This window comes from Syngnathus floridae, unplaced genomic scaffold, assembly GCF_059516105.1.
Source record: "Syngnathus floridae isolate MCC-2025c unplaced genomic scaffold, RoL_Sflo_1.0 HiC_scaffold_95, whole genome shotgun sequence".
NCBI lineage: Eukaryota > Metazoa > Chordata > Actinopteri > Syngnathiformes > Syngnathidae > Syngnathus > Syngnathus floridae.
The window spans coordinates 13,205-33,458 of NW_028284123.1; the positions used below are offsets into that span (position 1 = coordinate 13,205).

The 20,254-nt window shown below is 47.5% G+C and overlaps 1 pseudogene; it reads right to left on the reverse strand.

The window, feature by feature from the left end:
* Positions 1 to 975: 975 nt before the first annotated feature.
* LOC148377740 (janus kinase and microtubule-interacting protein 3-like) lies at positions 976 to 18,945 on the reverse strand (annotated as a pseudogene).
* Between the last annotated feature and the right edge of the window lie 1,309 nt (positions 18,946 to 20,254).

Genomic DNA, 20,254 nt, shown 5'->3' on the forward strand with positions numbered 1-20,254 from the left:
ATGCGTTGACATAATGGCGCACTGGTTAGCATGGCCACCTCTTAAGCATGATGATGCGGGTTCGACGCCTGATCAATGATAGCATGGAGTGAGCTGAAGTGCATGGCGCTGAAGATTTGAATCTTTGAAATGCGCTGAGGTCTGACATATCAGGCAGAATGGTTTGCCATCACGTTCAACAAAAAATAGAAACTTTCCCACTCTGATTAAAACGTCCTGTGTTCATCTACGTATTTTCGTTTTGCTGTGCATCTTTTCCCTGCCATTTCGAGAGCCCAATTGACACTCATAGTTTAAAGAAATGTGTTTGCCCATCCTACTTTGTGGAATTTCACCACATGCGCTTTTGACCAAAATACCAAATTGAACTCAAGTGAAGCCAACACGCACAACCCCCCCCCCCCCCCCCCACACACACACACACACACAAATGTTGATATGAACATAAAAGAGCCGCATGCGGTTCGGGAGTTGCGGCTTGGCCAAACCTGTACTATACAACTTTATTTGTATAAAATTTTCACAACAGCTGTCACACAAACAAAGCGGGAAAAACCGAAGACGTGCGTGTTCCGCCCACGCTGGATTTATTTGCACCTTTGAAAAGACACCGTATTGCCGCAGATGTGGCAAAGAGTACTTTTGGGCATCTGAGACGGAAGGATGTCCAAAGCATCACGTCACCTGCTCTGGTAGGCATGGTGGTGGGACGTTGAGGTCAACCGCTTTGGGGTTGGCTGAATCTTTGATCGCAGGATGCCACACACTTGAAGACAGAAGCAGAAAAGCAGAGCTAAATGCAAAATGTACTCACCGGTGACTCCAATTTTTTTCCCCCCTGAAGAAACAGCTGGACGGGTGGCCCCGGCTGGCCAGTGGGACTCTTGTTATTCTGACCCTTTTTAGTGCGCGTTTGGGGCAACAACCGTTTTTTGTGGCGCTCTCTTCTGGTTCAAAAGTGCCCTGCATGTGAATTTGCTTTTCCTGCCTTCTGATTGGATGAGCGCCGGTGTGACGCGGTGCCTCTGTCACCGTGGCGGGGGGTATACGTTGGCATCGGAGCGTCTGCCAACGTCTGAGACCGGCTGGCAGTGTATCGGAGGTGTCGAGTGCGGTGCCGCTGGAGCTCACTCACCAGCTGGTGTTAGGGCCACAGAATGAAGGCCAAGGAGAAGAATAGAAAGAGAAACAGAAACTTCTCCTCCAATTGTTTGATTTGTCTCTTCTGAGCTTCGATGAATTCTTTCAGCTCTTTGTTCCTCTAGGACGGACAAATGGAAAGTGGCATTCAAAAGCCAGTAAGCGTGCAAGTAAGTGCCGGGCTGGCTTTGGGCCCTTACCTGTTGCGCGCTGTGCAGCAGATCCATTCTCTCTTGGAGGATGCAAGCGTCGCGCTCCCTCAACTCGCACATCAGGGCTCGCTTCCATTGGTCCACGGCGCTCCTAAGCTCTTCTCTCTGATCCGCCGTCAGCACGTCATTCACGCCAGCGTGGCTGGCTTTTTCGCCGTCCGTGGCGGGGCAGTCCCGCTGCGGTAGCGCCTCGTACAACATGGCCTCCAGCTCCAGGATCCTCTGGGCCGCAATCCTCGTCCATCAGTGGTCCGGCGGGAGATTTGAGGGCGGCTTACCTTATGAGCCTGGTCCATGGAACACTTCCTGAAGTCCAACTCTTCATCCAGGTAGCCCTTCTGCTTGCAGAACATATCCTAGCACAGCTCAAGGTCAGAATTGTTGGGGCACATTGCCGGAGTTCCCCTTGGGTGATGTCGCGTGTCTGTCTACCTTCTCACTTTCAATGTCCAACATCTTCTGTTGAAGTGCTGACTTGGTCACTTTGATGTATTCTAACCACTGAGGAAAGGCTGCTGTCACATAAGCAGAATGCGAGAGCGTGCGTGGACGTGCGCGTTACCTTCTCGGCTAGGGTGAGAAGGGTCCTGGCGTGAATCACGACCACCTGCTCCTCGTTGGTGAGATTCTGCAAGAGCCCAAAGGCACAGCGTCAACAAGCTTCTTTCAGCGCAAAGCCTTCCAAAAGTCACATTTGAGCCGCCGAGTCTCGTGGAGTGCGAACATAAGGAGTCGACATACACTTACGGCGTTATAGCCCAGGATGTCCAGCTTCTTCATCAGATCACTGATGACGATGTCCGGGGGAAAGGCGCAAGGAGCAATGTAAGGTGTTCTGGGACCTCGGGTTAAGGTTAGGGTTGCGAGGGACGCCTTACCTACGCTCACGCCCTCGGCCTCGCAGTAGATCTGCAAAGGGCTGAGGCCGTCTGGGAAACGGACTTGCAGAAACTTCAAGACGGGGGAGCGCCACTCCCTCTCCTGAAAGGCAGAGGCATGCATCCGTCCGTCCGTCCGTCCGTCCGTCACATCTCTGGCCTCAACACGCTTGTGCGAGTCTTCCCACCTCCAGCTCCAGGATGCGGAACTCAAGCAGTTCGTTTTGGTCTCGGATATCCTGGATGTGCTCTTTCAGACGCGCTTCTTCCGCCTCCATCCGCCTGACCTGAAAAGACAGTCAGACCTCATCTGCGGGGCTTCCCGACAGGTGTGACGCCAAGCGACTCCGCCCAGCGCCTTTCTTTCCGTCACCTTTTCGGCCAACTGCTGATTGCTCTGACGCAGCAGCTGCTTCTCCTCCACCCACTTGACATTCTAGAAGAGACAAACGCGTGGACAGCTTTGGAATGTTGTGTCATTTTCATCCACAAATTCTTTGGTTGACTGGAAAATGACATTTGCTTTTCTCCGCATTTTCCCAGCCACGTTCGGGGGGGGGGGGGGGGGGGTTGGTCCAGTAATGCCAGACGGATGAGTGACTGAAGAATGTAGCTATTTTGTCTGAGAAAAAGGTGTGCTCATTGATGAGCTTACCTGTCCTTGTTGCTTCAGCGCTGACTCCAGATCTGCTACTCTGCTTTGATTGTGACCCATTTCTACCATCAGCTTTTCTCTGGTCTGAAAGGAGGAGGAGGGAGGCTCCTCCTCCTCCTTTCAGACCAGAGAACACCCGAGGCTGGGTGAGAACGGGGAGGCTGCGACCCGGCCGGGGGTTGCGGGAAGGGGCGCCACCTTGATCTCCTTCTCGGCGTCGTAGTCCCCTTCGCTGGTCTGGGCTAGCAGAGCGTAGGCTCGTTGCAGCGCTTGATATTCTTGCGTCAGCTGGCGGTAGCGAAGCTCCGCCTCTTCATGCACACACCAATGCAACACAGCACTAGTACCAGAATCAGTCAGACCGGCGACAAAGCACCCGCGACGCAAAGACGAGTCCGATTCCAGGCTGAAGAGGAATGTTTGGTGCCAATACGCTGGCAGAAATGGCGGGCTACCTCTTCGGGTTCCGTGTCGGGGGTTCTGTCGGTGTGAAAAGACAAGGACGATCCGTCCGAGTCCACCAACACGTCTTCGTCGTAGCCGTAAAATGTTTCGATGACCTGCGGGCGCGGAAGCAAACATCTCTCTGAACAAACTGAAGCGACACCTCACGATGAATCGACGAGAGGAACGATAGCGAGAAAAAGGCCATTTCATCTTGCGCAACACCAAGCAGCCGCAAACAAACAGACTCACCTTGCAGGACCTCACGCTTTGTTCCTCCTCAGAGATTCTCGACGTCGGTATCGTAGCAGCAAATCTCCCTCCTGTCGACACAAATAATCCGCCTTTGAGATTCTTTGGATGCAAAGGGAACGAACGGCTCCGGCGCAGAAACAAACGCGACTCACAATGACATTTCTGACATGAGCTCCTGTCTCCAGAGCCTGAAAAACACGTCACCGGCGATGATTGGAGGGACGCTCGTCTTTTCCAAAAGTGACAACTACAGGGTGTGTCAGGGTTTTCCAGATTATCTTTATCGTATCATTGTGTTGCTTTGACTTTGACTGCGACCTGTAATAAATAATATTATTTATCCCTTATTTATCCCTATCGCTTATCCCTTCCTACACAAAGTTGTAAAACACCCCTTGCTATGTTTTGACTAGAGGTCAAGGGCTTCCTCTATTCAATCCACTCTTACACCCACCCTGTTTCTCTTAATTAAAATGCTCGTGCAGGAGCCGAGAGTCAGACTTCATTCGTACAACGGATGGACTCTCCACCTGCAGGTGTCCAAAAGAACTTACTTGTCTCCCGTGTGGTTCTTGCAAAATAAGTTGGAGCGAGCGCAACTCTAACAGGGTGCATTTTGCCACTAGCTGCCTACGGACAATGACGTCGCGCTCGCGGCTCATGGTTGACGGGCTGAGCAGCCGGGCAAGTCCGTCGTTTTCAGCGCACAGCGAGTGGCAAAGGCGCTGACAAAACGGGAGCTTTGAGCTGCTGAAAACGGCAAAACAAGTCTAAAGCGTGTTCAAACGCGTGCGCACAATGCTCCTGCTTGAAAGGTCGGAATTTAAGGGGCCAATTTTTTGGATGGCGGCCGCCGGCCAAGCTTTGGACGGAAAAGGTTTCCTGGCGACAGCGAGCGAGCGCGGCGCTGCCGTACGTGCACCGAGTCGCCTGCCTGAAGACCTTGGACAAGTCGTCGATGATGTGCCGCTGCTCCACAACTTGAAGGAACTCCATTTCACCGTCCTGCTGGCCGCAACCGCGGTCCAGGTCATTGAGCGAACTAGGCCTTCTCTGTGGAACACAAATGCAGTGGACTCTGTTGGCACGCCGCCGTTGTCCGCGTCGACTTACCAAGCTTGCCATCTCCTCGTTCTCCTGGGTGACAAAGCGCACTTTGTTTTCAAGGCGACACAGCACCAGCGAGAGTTCTTCATTCTTCCTGCTCAGGCGTTTGTTTTTGTACAGGAGTGGCAGAAACTGGCTTTCTGTTTCTCTCAGTCGCTTTAGCTGCAAGCATGAAGTGCGGGATGTGAAAGACGCACAACACGCGGGCCAGAACGCATCCATTCCTTTTGCATCGGTTTGAACGGAATCGTGGCTTTGGCTCCCAATAAAAGACATCTACCAGGCAACCGACTCGCCGCGCCGCTCAACTAATAAGCAAGCGCAATGGGTGCCTCGCTGGATGGCGCGCATCAAACGTAGCGCAAACCTTCAAGCGTGCCGTCAATAAATTACCAGTTCATTGCGCTCTTCAGAAAGCAGGGCGTTTCGATCCTCCAGTTTCCTGATGACTGCGCTGAGCTCAGCGATTTTCAGATGAAACCGTCGCGTGTCCCGATCCTCCTGAGACTGAAAACGCCCCGCAACACACACACACAAGCACTCGTTCAAAGTTCAAAACTGTTTTTGTGCTACCTTCCTCCAGCAACGAACTAAGTCATGCGTACTGCAAGTGTGTGATGAGGTGGCTTACGCAATGAAGAGGATTGCTAGTAGCGGCGTTGACCCCACTTCCAGGGTAGTTTAGGCCCGCCCTTTGGGAATCCCTCAGGGCAGCGATCTGCTGCTCGGCAGCCTGAGTCTGCAGCTGAAGGCGGTGGACGTGGCCGGCCCCAGGGCTTCATCCAAAACACTAACCGCTCTGTCTTTCAGCTTGATCTCATCCGTCTGGATGTACAAACGGGGAGCGCTCAGGCAGGCGGGCAAACTCATTTGCCAGAATTGTGACAAAAACAAAGAGAGCAACCGGCCAATTTTTTTCTTGAATCGACTAGAACACCTTTGCTGTGACAAAAGCGAAGCGAGCAACCGGACATTTTCTTCTTGTGAAATAGAATAGAATAGAATGCCTTAGGTGTCATTGCACTGCAGGTATACAACGAAATTGGGAACATAGCCACGCACCGCGCATCTGATCAGTCCTACCAGTCGGCGGATCTCCCTCTCGCAGTCTCTCTTGGTTCGGCTCAGCTCCTCCCGATGCTGGTGATGAGCCGATCGGAGCTCGGCCGCTCGGGACTGCCAGGCCTGCTGGGCCGCTGCCAGGGCTTCTTCCGCGCTCCTGGTGGAGGCGACACCGCTCGGTCTCCCGACACCGCCGCGTCTCCTCCACCTCCGCCAGCAAAGCGCCCCCCCTCCTCACCTGAGCAGACATTGCGCCACACCGGGCCGTTGAGACCGCAACGGAGCGCCGCGACGCTTACTGGGGACAAGCTACACAATACGGTAGCGGCCGCATCGAAGCCCGACGTGGCGTGCGGATAGTCAGACACGGATAGAGCGGATCACCTTGTCCATGGAGCCGTCCCTCAGGCTGAGGACCAAGGCATTCAGTCGCTGGATCTCTCCATCTTTGATTTTGATCACTCTCATCAGCTCCATTTCATGCTGCCGCAGTAATGTCTCCCTGGTAATGGCTAACTCTTTCTGCTTCTCCTCATGGAGTTTGCTTTTGAGTTCCGTCATGGCGGCGGTGGCACGGTGGTGCTCCGCCCGCAGGTCCTGACTTCTCTCTCTCTCCAGACAGCTGACCTGACATGACTTAGACTTAGACTTAGACAAACTTTATTGTCATCTTGTCTGCACATGGTGCATACAAAACGAAATTCCGTTGCATACGTCTTACAACAAAGTAGTGATATTGCAGTTGAATAGAAGTAACATATCCTATGAAAATATATATATATACATATACTATATATATATATATATATATATATATATATTAAAAATAAGTATAAAGTGCAGCAGTGATAATTATGCAATAGTGCAAGTAGGCAAAACAGTATTCAAGAGTGTGCAGAGGAATGCTAAACCATGTATTAAACTTCTATTTAAAGGGTTTATACAAGTTCAGTAAAGTTGGTAGTGCGAGATAGTGCAAGATAGAGGTCCGTAGTGTCATAAAGTACAGTTCTGTGAATGTGTGATGCAGAGTTCAGTTTAGAGCTCAACAGTTCTAGTGTTCAACAGTCTGATGACAGCAGGGAAAAAGCTGTTGCAGAACCTGGTGGACCTGCAGCGGATGCTGCAAACCTCTTCCCAGAGGGCAGCAGGGAGAACAGTCCATGGTGGGGGTGTGATGGGTCATTGATGATGTTACGGGCACGGGACATGCAGCGCTGAGATGAAATGTCCTGAATGGAGGGAAGAGGAGCCCCTATGATCCTCTCTGCTGTCCTCACCACTCTCCTCACGTTCTTCCAATCGGAGGCGGTGCAGCCTCCACACCACACAGAGAGACAGCTTGTCAGAATGCTCTCTATGGTGCTCCTGTAGAACGTCCTCATGATGGGTGGGGGCAGGTGGGCTCTCCTCATCCTCCGCAGGAAGTACAAGCGCTTCTGTGCCCTCTTGACCAGTGCCGTAGTGTTCATAGTCCAGGTGAGGTCTTCTGTGATGTGGACCCCCAGGAATTTGGTGGTGCTGACCACCTCCACAGCTGAGCTGTTGATGATCAGTGGAGCGTGGTGAGGCTGTTTTTTCCTGAAGTCGACGATGATCTCCTTCATCTTCTCCTCATTCAGGATCAGGCTGTTTTCTCTGCACCAGCCCACCAGCTGCTCCACCTCCTCTCTGTAGTCCAGGTCGTTGTTGTCTCTGATGAGCCCCACCACCGTTGTGTCGTCTGCTGACTTCACGATGTGATTGGTGGTGAACCTGAGGACGCAGTCGTGTGTCATCAGGGTGCACAGCAGGGGGCTCATGACGCAGCCCTGAAGGGAGCCTGTGCTGAGGGTGATGACATCAGAGGTGTTCTGTCCGACCCGGACTGACTGAGGTCTGTTGGTGAGGAAGTCTAGCAGCCAGTTGCGAAGGGGGGTGTTGAAGCCCAGGTGTTCCAATTTTCCTACCAGATGCTGTGGGATGATGGTGTTAAACGCTGAGCTGAAGTCCAGGAACAGCCTCCGCACATGGGTGTTCTTCTCCTCCAGGTGAGCCAGGCTCAGGTGAAGAACGGAGGAGATGGCGTCCTGAGTGGAGCGGTTTTGCCGGTCGGCAAACTGGAACGGGTCAAATAATAGGGGGAGTCTGGAAACGATGTGACCTTTAAGCAGCCTTTCGAAGCACTTCATCATAACCGGAGTCAGTGCAACAGGCCGGTAATCATTAAATGAGGTGATTTGAGGTTTCTTCGGCACCGGAATGATGGAGGCAGTCTTAAAGCACGCCGGCACTGTGGCTTGGCCCAGCGAGGTGTTAAAAATGTCTGTGATGACCCCAGCCAGATGACTTGCACATTCCCTGAACACACGCCCAGGAATGTTGTCGGGGCCAGGGGCCTTACAGGGGTTGACTCTCCTCAGGGTCTTCAACACATCGGCGGAGTCAAGGCAGAGTACCTCCTCTTCCTGATGGGGGACAGTTTTAACTGCTGGAGTGCCGTTTAGTGCCTCGAACCTCCCAAAGAAGTTATTTAGACCATTTAGAAAGTCAGCATCAACTACACCCACCGGGGGGGGGGAGGGTGAGTTGTAGTCTGTAATCGCCCGTATGCCTTGCCACATACTCCTGATGTTTTTGACGTCGTGGAAACGATCCTGAAATTTTCGACTGCGGTCTCGCTTCGCTATCCTGATGGCACGGTTCAAGTTGGCTCTCGCTGTCCTCAGTGTCTCCTTGTCGCCAGACTTGAAGGCAGAGTTCCGCGCTCGTAGCGTTTGACGTACCTCCTCAGTCATCCAGGGTCGTTGGTTGCCCCGGGTGATGACATTCTTAGTGGTGCTGACGTCCTCGGTGCATTTGTTGATGTAGGCTGACACAGTCATGGCACACGCATGTCTAATCTACATCGGGAAAACTGGGAGGCAGGGAGGCAGGCAGGGAGGCAGGCAGGGAGGCAGGCAGTGTTTGTCTGTTGAGGTTTTCACCTTGTTCTTCTCCTGCTGAAGTTCTAACTGGACGTCCATCAGTTTGGTTCTCAGCTCGTCATTGGCGGCCTGAAGGGCGTCCGTTCGCTCCGCCTTGGCCCGCCCTGCCGGAGCTCGTTTGGACATCTCTTACTCGAGTCTCGCCCGGTCGTCAGTCAGAGATCACAACATTTGTACCTGGAGAGCACAAACGCAGCGCTGTTTTCCACTGGCTTCGAACTCAACTTCAATCGGTACCGTAATTTACAACATCATAAACATAGAACTAGCTTGACTTATTCATTGAATAAATGCATTTGGTTCTTCAAAACTGCATCACGCAACATAGCGTGACCGAGACGGCCGTTATCCACCTGCGTGAAGTTATTTGGTGAAATGAATGAGATGTTTAAGACACCATCGTTCTGTCTCTATGTAGATGAAGGGAAATAATCGATTGCTGAAGGTCCAAAGGTGTTGTGATAAACAAATAGACATATTAGTGATTAGTGACATATTTGTGATAAACATATTAGGCAGGATAATCACATATGTTAACGTGACTGCCCACACTGTATTTATTTATGGTTATTTGTTAAATCGAGTACTGTTAGACATGAAATAGGAAGTGTTTAACATAAATGGAAGACGAAAGGGGTACTCACCATTGTAGCTCCTGCTGGTCAATGATACGAGCCTTTTCTTGCAGTGGAAAACATACAGCCAACAAACACCGTGGAACCTAAAGGAATGAAATTAAACATTAACATTTAGCCTCAACCAACATTCACAGATACAACGCAACGCAAACTACACAAACGTAAATCTTTTTAAACACAATGAGTTGTACTTACCGTGTACGCTCTAGACGGTCCACTTGCAAGCAGAAAATAAAGATATTTCTGTTGATAATCGTCGTGTTTGTATCCGGTGTCTCGCTCAAGGCCATTGCGCCCACAGATTTGAATTTTGGCGAGAGTTCAGCCTATTGACGTCATTTCCGCGGTGTAATACCCGCATATCTGAAACGGCAAAGTTAAGAGTAGAGTTAAATAAAGTTTTTAGTCAACGCAATAATTTACAACCGTTGACCAGTCGAAATAATCGTCGAAATTTGGCGTCTGTGGCTGGAAGCAGACGCCGAGTTCGACATTCCTCCCAAACGCCACACTCCCTCGCTTTTCAGGGCTAAAAAAAAACAGTTGTAATTACCTTGTACGCTCTAGACGGTCAAGTTGCAAGCTGAAAACAAAAATATTTGCCTTGTTAGTCATCGTGTTACTAACCGCTGTGTCTTGTTTGCCAGAATTGCCGCTTTCCTACTTCCTGTTGCAAGCCACGCCCACGGATTATAATTTTGCCGTGAGTTAAGCCTATTGACGTCATGTCCGCGTCACATGACTGCGACGTAATATTATCTAAAACTGTTTGTGCGGTATTGTGTTGTTCTGTGCGGCATTGTGTTATTCTGTGCGGCGTCGTGTTGTTCTGTGCGGCGTCGTGTTGTTCAGTGCGACGTCGTGTTGTTCAGTGCGGCATGGTGTTGTTCAGTGCGGCATGGTGTTGTTCAGTGCGGCATGGTGTTGTTCAGTGCGGCATAATGTTGTTCAGTGCGGCATAATGTTGTTCAGTGCGGCATGGTGTTGTTCAGTGCGGAATGGTGTTGTTCAGTGCGGCATGGTGTTGTTCAGTGCGGCATAATGTTGTTCAGTGCGCCATAATGTTGTTCAGTGCGGCATGGTGTTGTTCAGTGCGGGATGGTGTTGTTCAGTGCAGGATGGTGTTGTTCAGTGCGGCATGGTGTTGTTCAATGCGGCATGGTGTTGTTCAGTGCGGCATGGTGTTGTTCAGTGCGGCATGGTGTTGTTCAGTGCGGCATAATGTTGTTCAGTGCGGCATGGTGTTGTTCAGTGCAGCATGGTGTTGTTCAGTGCGGCATGGTGTTGTTCAGTGCGGCATGGTGTTGTTCAGTGCGGAATGGTGTTGTTCAGTGCGGCATGGTGTTGTTCAGTCCGGGATGGTGTTGTTCAATGCGGGATCGTGTTGTTCAGTGCGGGGTGGTGTTGTTCAGTGCGGGATGGTGTTGTTCAGTGCGGCATGGTGTTGTTCAATGCGGCATGGTGTTGTTCAGTGCGGGATGGTGTTGTTCATTGCGGCATGGTGTTGTTCAGTGCGGCATGGTGTTGTTCAGTGCGGCATGGTGTTGTTCAGTGCGGCATGGTGTTGTTCAGTGCGGCATAATGTTGTTCAGTGCGGCATGGTGTTGTTCAGTGTGGAAAGGTGTTGTTCAGTGCAGGATGGTGTTGTTCAGTGCGGCATGGTGTTGTTCAATGCAGGATCGTGTTGTTCAGTGCAGCATAATGTTGTTCAGTGCAGCATGGTGTTGTTCAGTGCGGCATGGTGTTGTTCAATGCGGCATGGTGTTGTTCACTGCGGGATGGTGTTGTTCAATGCGGGATCGTGTTGTTCAGTGCGGCATAATGTTGTTCAGTGCAGCATGGTGTTGTTCAGTGCGGCATGGTGTTGTTCAGTGCGACATAATGTTGTTCAGTGCGGCATAATGTTGTTCAGTGCGGCATAATGTTGTTCAGTGCGGCATGGTGTTGTTCAGTGCGGCATGGTGTTGTTCAGTGCGGCATGGTGTTGTTCAGTGGCGGCATGGTGTTGTTCAGTGCGGGATGGTGTTGTTCAGTGCAGGATGGTGTTGTTCAGTGCGGCATGGTGTTGTTCAGTGCGGAATGGTGTTGTTCAGTGCGGCATGGTGTTGTTCAGTGCGGCATGGTGTTGTTCAGTGCAGGATGGTGTTGTTCAATGCGGGATCGTGTTGTTCAGTGCGGCATGGTGTTGTTCAGTACGGCATGGTGTTGTTCAGTGCGGCATAATGTTGTTCAGTGCGGCATGGTGTTGTTCAGTGCGGCATGGTGTTGTTCAGTGCGGCATGGTGTTGTTCAGTGCGGCATGGTGTTGTTCAGTGCGGCATAATGTTGTCCAGTGCGCCATAATGTTGTTCAGTGCGGCATGGTGTTGTTCAGTGCGGGATGGTGTTGTTCAGTGCAGGATGGTGTTGTTCAGTGCGGCATGGTGTTGTTCAATGCGGCATGGTGTTGTTCAGTGCGGGATGGTGTTGTTCAGTGCGGCATGGTGTTGTTCAGTGCGGCATAATGTTGTTCAGTGCGGCATGGTGTTGTTCAGTGCGGCATGGTGTTGTTCAGTGCGGCATGGTGTTGTTCAGTGCGGCATGGTGTTGTTCAGTGCGGCATGGTGTTGTTCAGTGCAGGATGGTGTTGTTCAGTGCGGCATGGTGTTGTTCAATGCGGCATGGTGTTGTTCAGTGCGGGATGGTGTTGTTCAGTGCGGCATGGTGTTGTTCAGTGCGGCATAATGTTGTTCAGTGCGGCATGGTGTTGTTCAGTGCGGCATGGTGTTGTTCAGTGCGGCATGGTGTTGTTCAGTGCGGCATGGTGTTGTTCAGTGCGGCATAATGTTGTCCAGTGCGCCATAATGTTGTTCAGTGCGGCATGGTGTTGTTTAGTGCGGGATGGTGTTGTTCAGTGCAGGATGGTGTTGTTCAGTGCGGCATGGTGTTGTTCAATGCGGCATGGTGTTGTTCAGTGCGGGATGGTGTTGTTCAGTGCGGCATAATGTTGTTCAGTGCGGCATGGTGTTGTTCAGTGCGGCATGGTGTTGTTCAGTGCGGCATGGTGTTGTTCAGTGCGGCATGGTGTTGTTCAGTGCGGCATGGTGTTGTTTAGTGCGGGATGGTGTTGTTCAGTGCAGGATGGTGTTGTTCAGTGCGGCATGGTGTTGTTCAATGCGGCATGGTGTTGTTCAGTGCGGGATGGTGTTGTTCAGTGCGGCATGGTGTTGTTCAGTGCGGCATAATGTTGTTCAGTGCGGCATGGTGTTGTTCAGTGCGGCATGGTGTTGTTCAGTGCGGAATGGTGTTGTTCAGTGCGGCATGGTGTTGTTCAGTGCGGCATGGTGTTGTTCAGTGCGGAATGGTGTTGTTCAGTGCGGCATGGTGTTGTTCAGTGCGGGATGGTGTTGTTCAATGCGGGATCGTGTTGTTCAGTGCGGGGTGGTGTTGTTCAGTGCAGGATGGTGTTGTTCAGTGCAGGATGGTGTTGTTCAGTGCGGCATGGTGTTGTTCAATGCAGGATCGTGTTGTTCAGTGCAGCATAATGTTGTTCAGTGCAGCATGGTGTTGTTCAGTGCGGCATGGTGTTGTTCAATGCGGCATGGTGTTGTTCAGTGCGGGATGGTGTTGTTCAGTGCGGCATGGTGTTTTTCAGTGCGGCATAATGTTGTTCAGTGCGGCATGGTGTTGTTCAGTGCGGCATGGTGTTGTTCAGTGCGACATAATGTTGTTCAGTGCGGCATAATGTTGTTCAGTGCGGCATGGTGTTGTTCAGTGCGGCATGGTGTTGTTCAGTGCGGCATGGTGTTGTTCAGTGCGGCATGGTGTTGTTCAGTGCAGGCTGGTGTTGTTCAATGCGGCATGGTGTTGTTCAGTGCGGGATGGTGTTGTTCAGTGCAGGATGGTGTTGTTCAGTGCGGCATGGTGTTGTTCAGTGCGGAATGGTGTTGTTCAGTGCGGCATGGTGTTGTTCAGTGCGGCATGGTGTTGTTCAGTGCAGGATGGTGTTGTTCAATGCGGGATGGTGTTGTTCAGTGCAGGATGGTGTTGTTCAGTGCAGGATGGTGTTGTTCAGTGCGGCATGGTGTTGTTCAATGCGGCATGGTGTTGTTCAGTGCAGGATGGTGTTGTTCAGTGCGGCATGGTGTTGTTCAATGCGGCATGGTGTTGTTCAATGCGGCATGGTGTTGTTCAGTGCGGCATGGTGTTGTTCAGTGCGGCATGGTGTTGTTCAGTGCAGCGTAATGTTGTTCAGTGCGGGATGGTGTTGTTCAGTGCGGGATGGTGTTGTTCAGTGCGGCATGGTGTTCAATGCGGAATGGTGTTGTTCAGTGCAGGATGGTGTTGTTCAGTGCGGCATGGTGTTGTTCAGTGCGGCATAATGTTGTTCAGTGCGGCATGGTGTTGTTCAGTGCGGCATGGTGTTGTTCAGTGCGGCATGGTGTTGTTCAGTGCGGCATGGTGTTGTTCAGTGCGGCATAATGTTGTTCAGTGCGGCATGGTGTTGTTCAGTGCGGCATGGTGTTGTTCAGTGCGGCATAATGTTCAGTGCGGCATAATGTTGTTCAGTGCGGCATGGTGTTGTTCAGTGCGGGATGGTGTTGTTCAGTGCGGGATGGTGTTGTTCAGTGCGGCATGGTGTTGTTCAGTGCGGCATAATGTTGTTCAGTGCGGCATGGTGTTGTTCAGTGCGGCATGGTGTTGTTCAGTGCGGAATGGTGTTGTTCAGTGCGGCATGGTGTCTTTCAGTGCGGCATGGTGTCGTTCAGTGCGGCATGGTGTCTTTCAGTGCGGCATGGTGTCGTTCAGTGAGGCATGGTGTTGTTCAGTGCGGCATGGTGTTGTTTAGTGCGGCATGGTGTTGTTCAGTGCGGGATGGTGTTGTTCAGTGTGGCATGGTGTTCAGTGCGGCATGGTGTTGTTCAGTGCGGTATCGTGTTGTTCAGTGCGGTATCGTGTTTCTCAGTGCGGTATCGTGTTGTTCAGTGCAGTATCGTTGTGTTGTTCGTATTGTGTTTAACACTTAGCCTCTAACACTTAGCCTCTAACACTTAGCCTCTAGCATCTAGAAGGTAAATAAATAGGAAGGAAGGACTCACCGGTGACGCCTTCGCCCACGTCCAAGCGTTGTACTTTGTATTTTCATCCTTCTGACAGTGGAAAACATAGCCAACAAACACCGTGGAACCTAAACGAATGAAAGAAAACTATCATTTGGCCACAACCAACATTCACAGATACAACACAATGTGACGTGCGGGGTTGAGGTTAAAGGTTGAGTGAAGGGCCCTCGTTTTAAACTACTTTTTTGAAAAGGATTGGGAACAAGTAAGACGTATTTAATTTATTTAATGGGAAGTAGTAAGAGCTATATAATTTAATCTATGTATTATATTCTATTGTATTGTATTCTGTTGTATTCTTTTGGATTGTATTCACACTAACCCCACTAAAACTTCAGCCCACAAAAACTCGCCTCTGGCGCCTAGCCTCTGGCACTTAGCCTCTAACACTTAGCCTTTAACACTTAGCCTTTAACACTTAGCCTTTAACACTTAGCCTTTAACACTTAGCCTAGAAGGTGAATAAATAGGGTTAAAGGTTGAGTGAAGGGACCTCGTTTTAAACTACTTTTTTGAAAAGGAGTGGGAACAAGTAAGACGTATTTAATTTATTTAATGGGAAGTAGTAAGACTTATTAAATTTATTTAATCTACTTTTCTTCCCAGGCAAAATTTGATGTGCTGCAATTCCAAATTTCCAAAGTGAATGAAGGAATGAAGTCCTTTAAATTATGATTTTGTATAAATACTAGGCATTAACACAAAATCGACGGCACAAAATGGGCAGACTTTACTTGTTTGAAAAGGACTGGTTACAAGACAGACTTTTTTAATTTATTTAATGGGAAGAAGACTTATTTAGTTTAATTGATCTATTTTTGTTCCCTGGCAAAATTCGATTTGCTGCAATTCCAAATTTCCAAAGTGAATGAAGGAAAGAAGTCGTTTAAATTATGATTTTGTTTAAATACTAGGCATAGACACAAAATCTACGGCACAAAATGGGCAGACTTTACTTGTTTGAAGAGGACTGGTTACAAGACAGACTTTTCTGATTTATTTAATGGGAAGAAGACTTATTTAGTTTATTTAATCTATTTTTGTTCCCTGGCAAAATTGGATTTGCTGAAATTGTATTTTGCCAAATCTTGCCTTGAGACCTGATAGGAAGTATTAAACGCTTAGTTAAATCAATACAAGTTGGTAATAAGAGCGAGTAATGTTGGTTGAACCGATGAATGAAGGTTGAAAGCAATTTAAATTATGACTTTGTATAAATACTAGATATTAACAGAACATCTACTGCGCGAAATGGGCAGAGTTTACTTGTTTGAGAAGGAGTGGCTTATTCAAAACTAAGATTTATTTAATCTGTTTGTTCCCAGGCAAAATTGGATGTGATGCAATTCCAAATTTCACCACATGATGGTGCCCAATTTTGACTTCATAGGACATATTAAACACTTAGCTTGTTATTATGTTCAAGGTAATCAGATTTGTTTATTATTCTAATGGCCTCTTCAAAACTATTCTGGATTACTACTTTGGATCTATTCTACATTACTTGGCAACAACATACTCTGTAACAGATTAGGCAGTATAATCATATCTGTTAACTTGAGAGTGCCCACACTCAATCTACTTATCGTGATGTGTTAAATCAATTACTGTTAGACATTATTTGTCTGATAATCTACCAAATCTTTGAATTGAAGAATTTGTGATTTAATTAATAGCTTGTTCAGGGTAATCAGACTTGTATATAATTCTAATGGCCTTCTTTTGAAAACTATTCTGAATTATAACTTTGGATCTTATATTACTTTGCAACAATCTACTCCGTGACAGATTAGGCAGTATAATCACATATGTTAACTTCAGTGCCCACACTGTATTTATTTATGGTTATTTGTTAAATCAAGTACTGTTAGACATGAAATAGGAAGTGTTTAACATAAATGTTATGGCTACTCACCATTGTAGCTCGCTCCTGGTCAATGATACGAGCCTCTTCTTGCAGTGGAAAACTTGCAGCCAACAAACACCGTGGAACCTAAAGGAATGAAATTAAACATTAACATTTCGCCTCGACCAATTTTCACACGTACAACGCAACGCGGCTACACTTCTGCTATTACAAACGTAAATCTCCTTAAACACAATGAGTGTTACTTACCGTGTACGCTCTAGACGGTCCAGTTGCAAGCAGAAAATAAAGATATTTCTGTTGATAATCGTCACTGCTCAGTGGCTCACGGCCATCGCGCCAACAGATTTGAATCGGAGGTTCGGGCAATTACGTCATATCCGCGGCACATGACTGCGACGTAATACCCGCTTATCTGAAACGGCAGTTAAAAGTAGAGTTACATCAAGTTTTCTTGGAACCTAAACGAATGAAAGAAAACTATCATTTGGCCACAACCAACATTCACAGATACAACACAACGTGCGGGGTTGAGGTTAAAGATTGAGTGAAGGGCCCTCGTTTTAAACTACTGTTTTGAAAAGGAGTGGGAACAAGTAAGACGTATTTAATTTATTTAATGGGAAGTAGTAAGACTTATTAAATTTATTTAATCTACTTTTCTTCCCAGGCAAAATTTGATGTGCTGCAATTCCAAATTTCCAAAGTGAATGAAGGAATGAAGTCCTTTAAATTATGATTTTGTATAAATACTAGGCATTAACACAAAATCGACGGCACAAAATGGGCAGACTTTACTTGTTTGAAAAGGACTGGTTACAAGACAGACTTTTTTAATTTATTTAATGGGAAGAAGACTTATTTAGTTTAATTGATCTATTTTTGTTCCCTGCCAAAATTCGATTTGCTGCAATTCCAAATTTCCAAAGTGAATGAAGGAAAGAAGTCGTTTAAATTATGATTTTGTTTAAATACTAGGCATAGACACAAAATCTACGGCACAAAATGGGCAGACTTTACTTGTTTGAAGAGGACTGGTTACAAGACAGACTTTTCTGATTTATTTAATGGGAAGAGGACTTATTTAGTTTATTTAATCTATTTTTGTTCCCTGGCAAAATTGGATTTGCTGAAATTGTATTTTGCCAAATCTCGATTTGAGACCTGATAGGAAGTATTAAACGCTTAGTTAAATCAATACAAGTTGGTAATAAGAGCGAGTAATGTTGGTTGAACCGATGAATGAAGGTTGAAAGCAATTTAAATTATGACTTTGTATAAATACTAGATATTAACAGAACATCTACTGCGCAAAATGGGCAGAGTTTACTTGTTTGAGAAGGAGTGGCTTATTCAAAACTAAGATTTATGTAATCTGTTTGTTCACAGGCAAAATTGGATGTGATGCAATTCCAAATTTCACCACATGATGGTGCCCAATTTTGACTTCATAGGACATATTAAACACTTAGCTTGTTATTATGTTCAAGGTAATCAGATTTGTTTATCATTCTAATGGCCTCTTCAAAACTATTCTGGATTACTACTTTGGATCTATTCTACATTACTTGGCAACAACATACTCTGTAACAGATTAGGCAGTATAATCACATATGTTAACTTGAGAGTGCCCACACTCAATCTACTTATCGTGATGTGTTAAATCAATTACTGTTAGACATTATTTGTCTGATAATCTACCAAATCTTTGAATTGAAGAATTTGTGATTTAATTAATAGCTTGTTCAGGGTAATCAGACTTGTATATAATTCTAATGGCCTTCTTTTGAAAACTATTCTGAATTACAACTTTGGATCTTATATTACTTTGCAACAATCTACTCGGTGACAGATTAGGCAGTATAATCACATATGTTAACTTCAGTGCCCACACTGTATTTATTTATGGTTATTTGTTAAATCAAGTACTGTTAGACATGAAATAGGAAGTGTTTAACATAAATGTTATGGCTACTCACCATTGTAGCTCGCTCCTGGTCAATGATATGAGCCTCTTCTTGCAGTGGAAAACTTGCAGCCAACAAACACCGTGGAACCTAAAGGAATGAAATTAAACATTAACATTTCGCCCGGACCAACATTCACACGTACAACGCAACGCGGCTACACTTCTGCTATTACAAACGTAAATCTCCTTAAACACAACGAGTGTTACTTACCGTGTACGCTCTAGGCAAAATTGGATGTGATGCAATTCCAAATCTATCTGAAACGGCAGTTAAAAGTAGAGTTACATCAAGTTTTCTTTTTTAATCAACACAATCATTTACAACCGTTGACCAGAAAGAATCGTCGAAATTCGACGTCCCCCACAAACGCCACGCTCACTCGCTTTTCAGGGCAACAAAAGTACTTCTTTTTAAAAACGATGAGTTGTACTTACCGTGTACGCTCTGGACGGTCCAGTTGCAAGCAGAAAATAAAAATATTTCTCTTGTTAGTCGTATGTTACCATCCGCTGTGTCTTTGTCAACATCGCCGCCATTTTCCTACTTCCTGCTGCGAGCCACGCCCACGGATTTAAATTTGGGCGGAAGCTCTTTCCATTGGCGTCGTTTTCGCGTATAGCAAATCCGATTGGTTGGGAAGGGGGCACGGTTATGCAGCCGAGGGGTCCTGTGATCGGTGGGATGTAAAGTAGGCGTCGACGTCACGTCCGCGTCACGTGACCACGACGTGGCAGACGTCATATAGCAACCGCTGTTTTGTTTAGTAGACTTACAGTTGTTATGCATTGACATAATGGCGCACACACCAAATAGATTTAAATAAATTAAATAATTCTTCTGCCCACTCTCTTTTAAACAAGTTAACTCTCCCCGCGGATTTGAATTCCGGCGAAAGTTACGCCCATCGACGTCACGTATGTCACGTGACCACGACGTGGCAGATGTCATATAGCAACCGCTGTTTTATTTAGTAGATTTACAGTTGTTATGCATTGGCATAATGGTGTGCACTCAAAATAGATTTAAATAAATTAAATATTTCTTCTGCCTACTCCCTTTTAAACAAGTTAACTCTGCCCACGTCCATTGACGTCTTGTCTGCGTCACGTGACCACGACGTAGCGACGTCATATAGTAACCGCTGTTTTGACCAGTAGACTTAGTTATTATGCGTTGACATAATGGCGCACTGGTTAGCATGGCCACCTCTTAAGCATGATGATGCGGGTTCGACGCCTGATCAATGTTAGCATGGAGTGAGCTGAAGTGCATGGCGCTGAAGATTTGAATCTTTGAAATGCGCTGAGGTCTGACATATCAGGCAGAATGGTTTGCCATCACGTTCAACAAAAAATAGAAACTTTCCCACTCTGATTAAAACGTCCTGTGTTCATCTACGTATTTTCGTTTTGCTGTGCATCTTTTCCCTGCCATTTCGAGAGCCCAATTGACACTCATAGTTTAAAGAAATGTGTTTGCCCATCCTACTTTGTGGAATTTCACCACATGCGCTTTTGACCAAAATACCAAATTGAACTCAAGTGAAGCCAACACGCACAACCCCCCCCCCCACACACACACAAATGTTGATATGAACATAAAAGAGCCGCATGCGGTTCGGGAGTTGCGGCTTGGCCAAACCTGTACTATACAACTTTATTTGTATAAAATTTTCACAACAGCTGTCACACAAACAAAGCGGGAAAAACCGAAGACGTGCGTGTTCCGCCCACGCTGGATTTATTTGCACCTTTGAAAAGACACCGTATTGCCGCAGATGTGGCAAAGAGTACTTTTGGGCATCTGAGACGGAAGGATGTCCAAAGCATCACGTCACCTGCTCTGGTAGGCATGGTGGTGGGACGTTGAGGTCAACCGCTTTGGGGTTGGCTGAATCTTTGATCGCAGGATGCCACACACTTGAAGACAGAAGCAGAAAAGCAGAGCTAAATGCAAAAT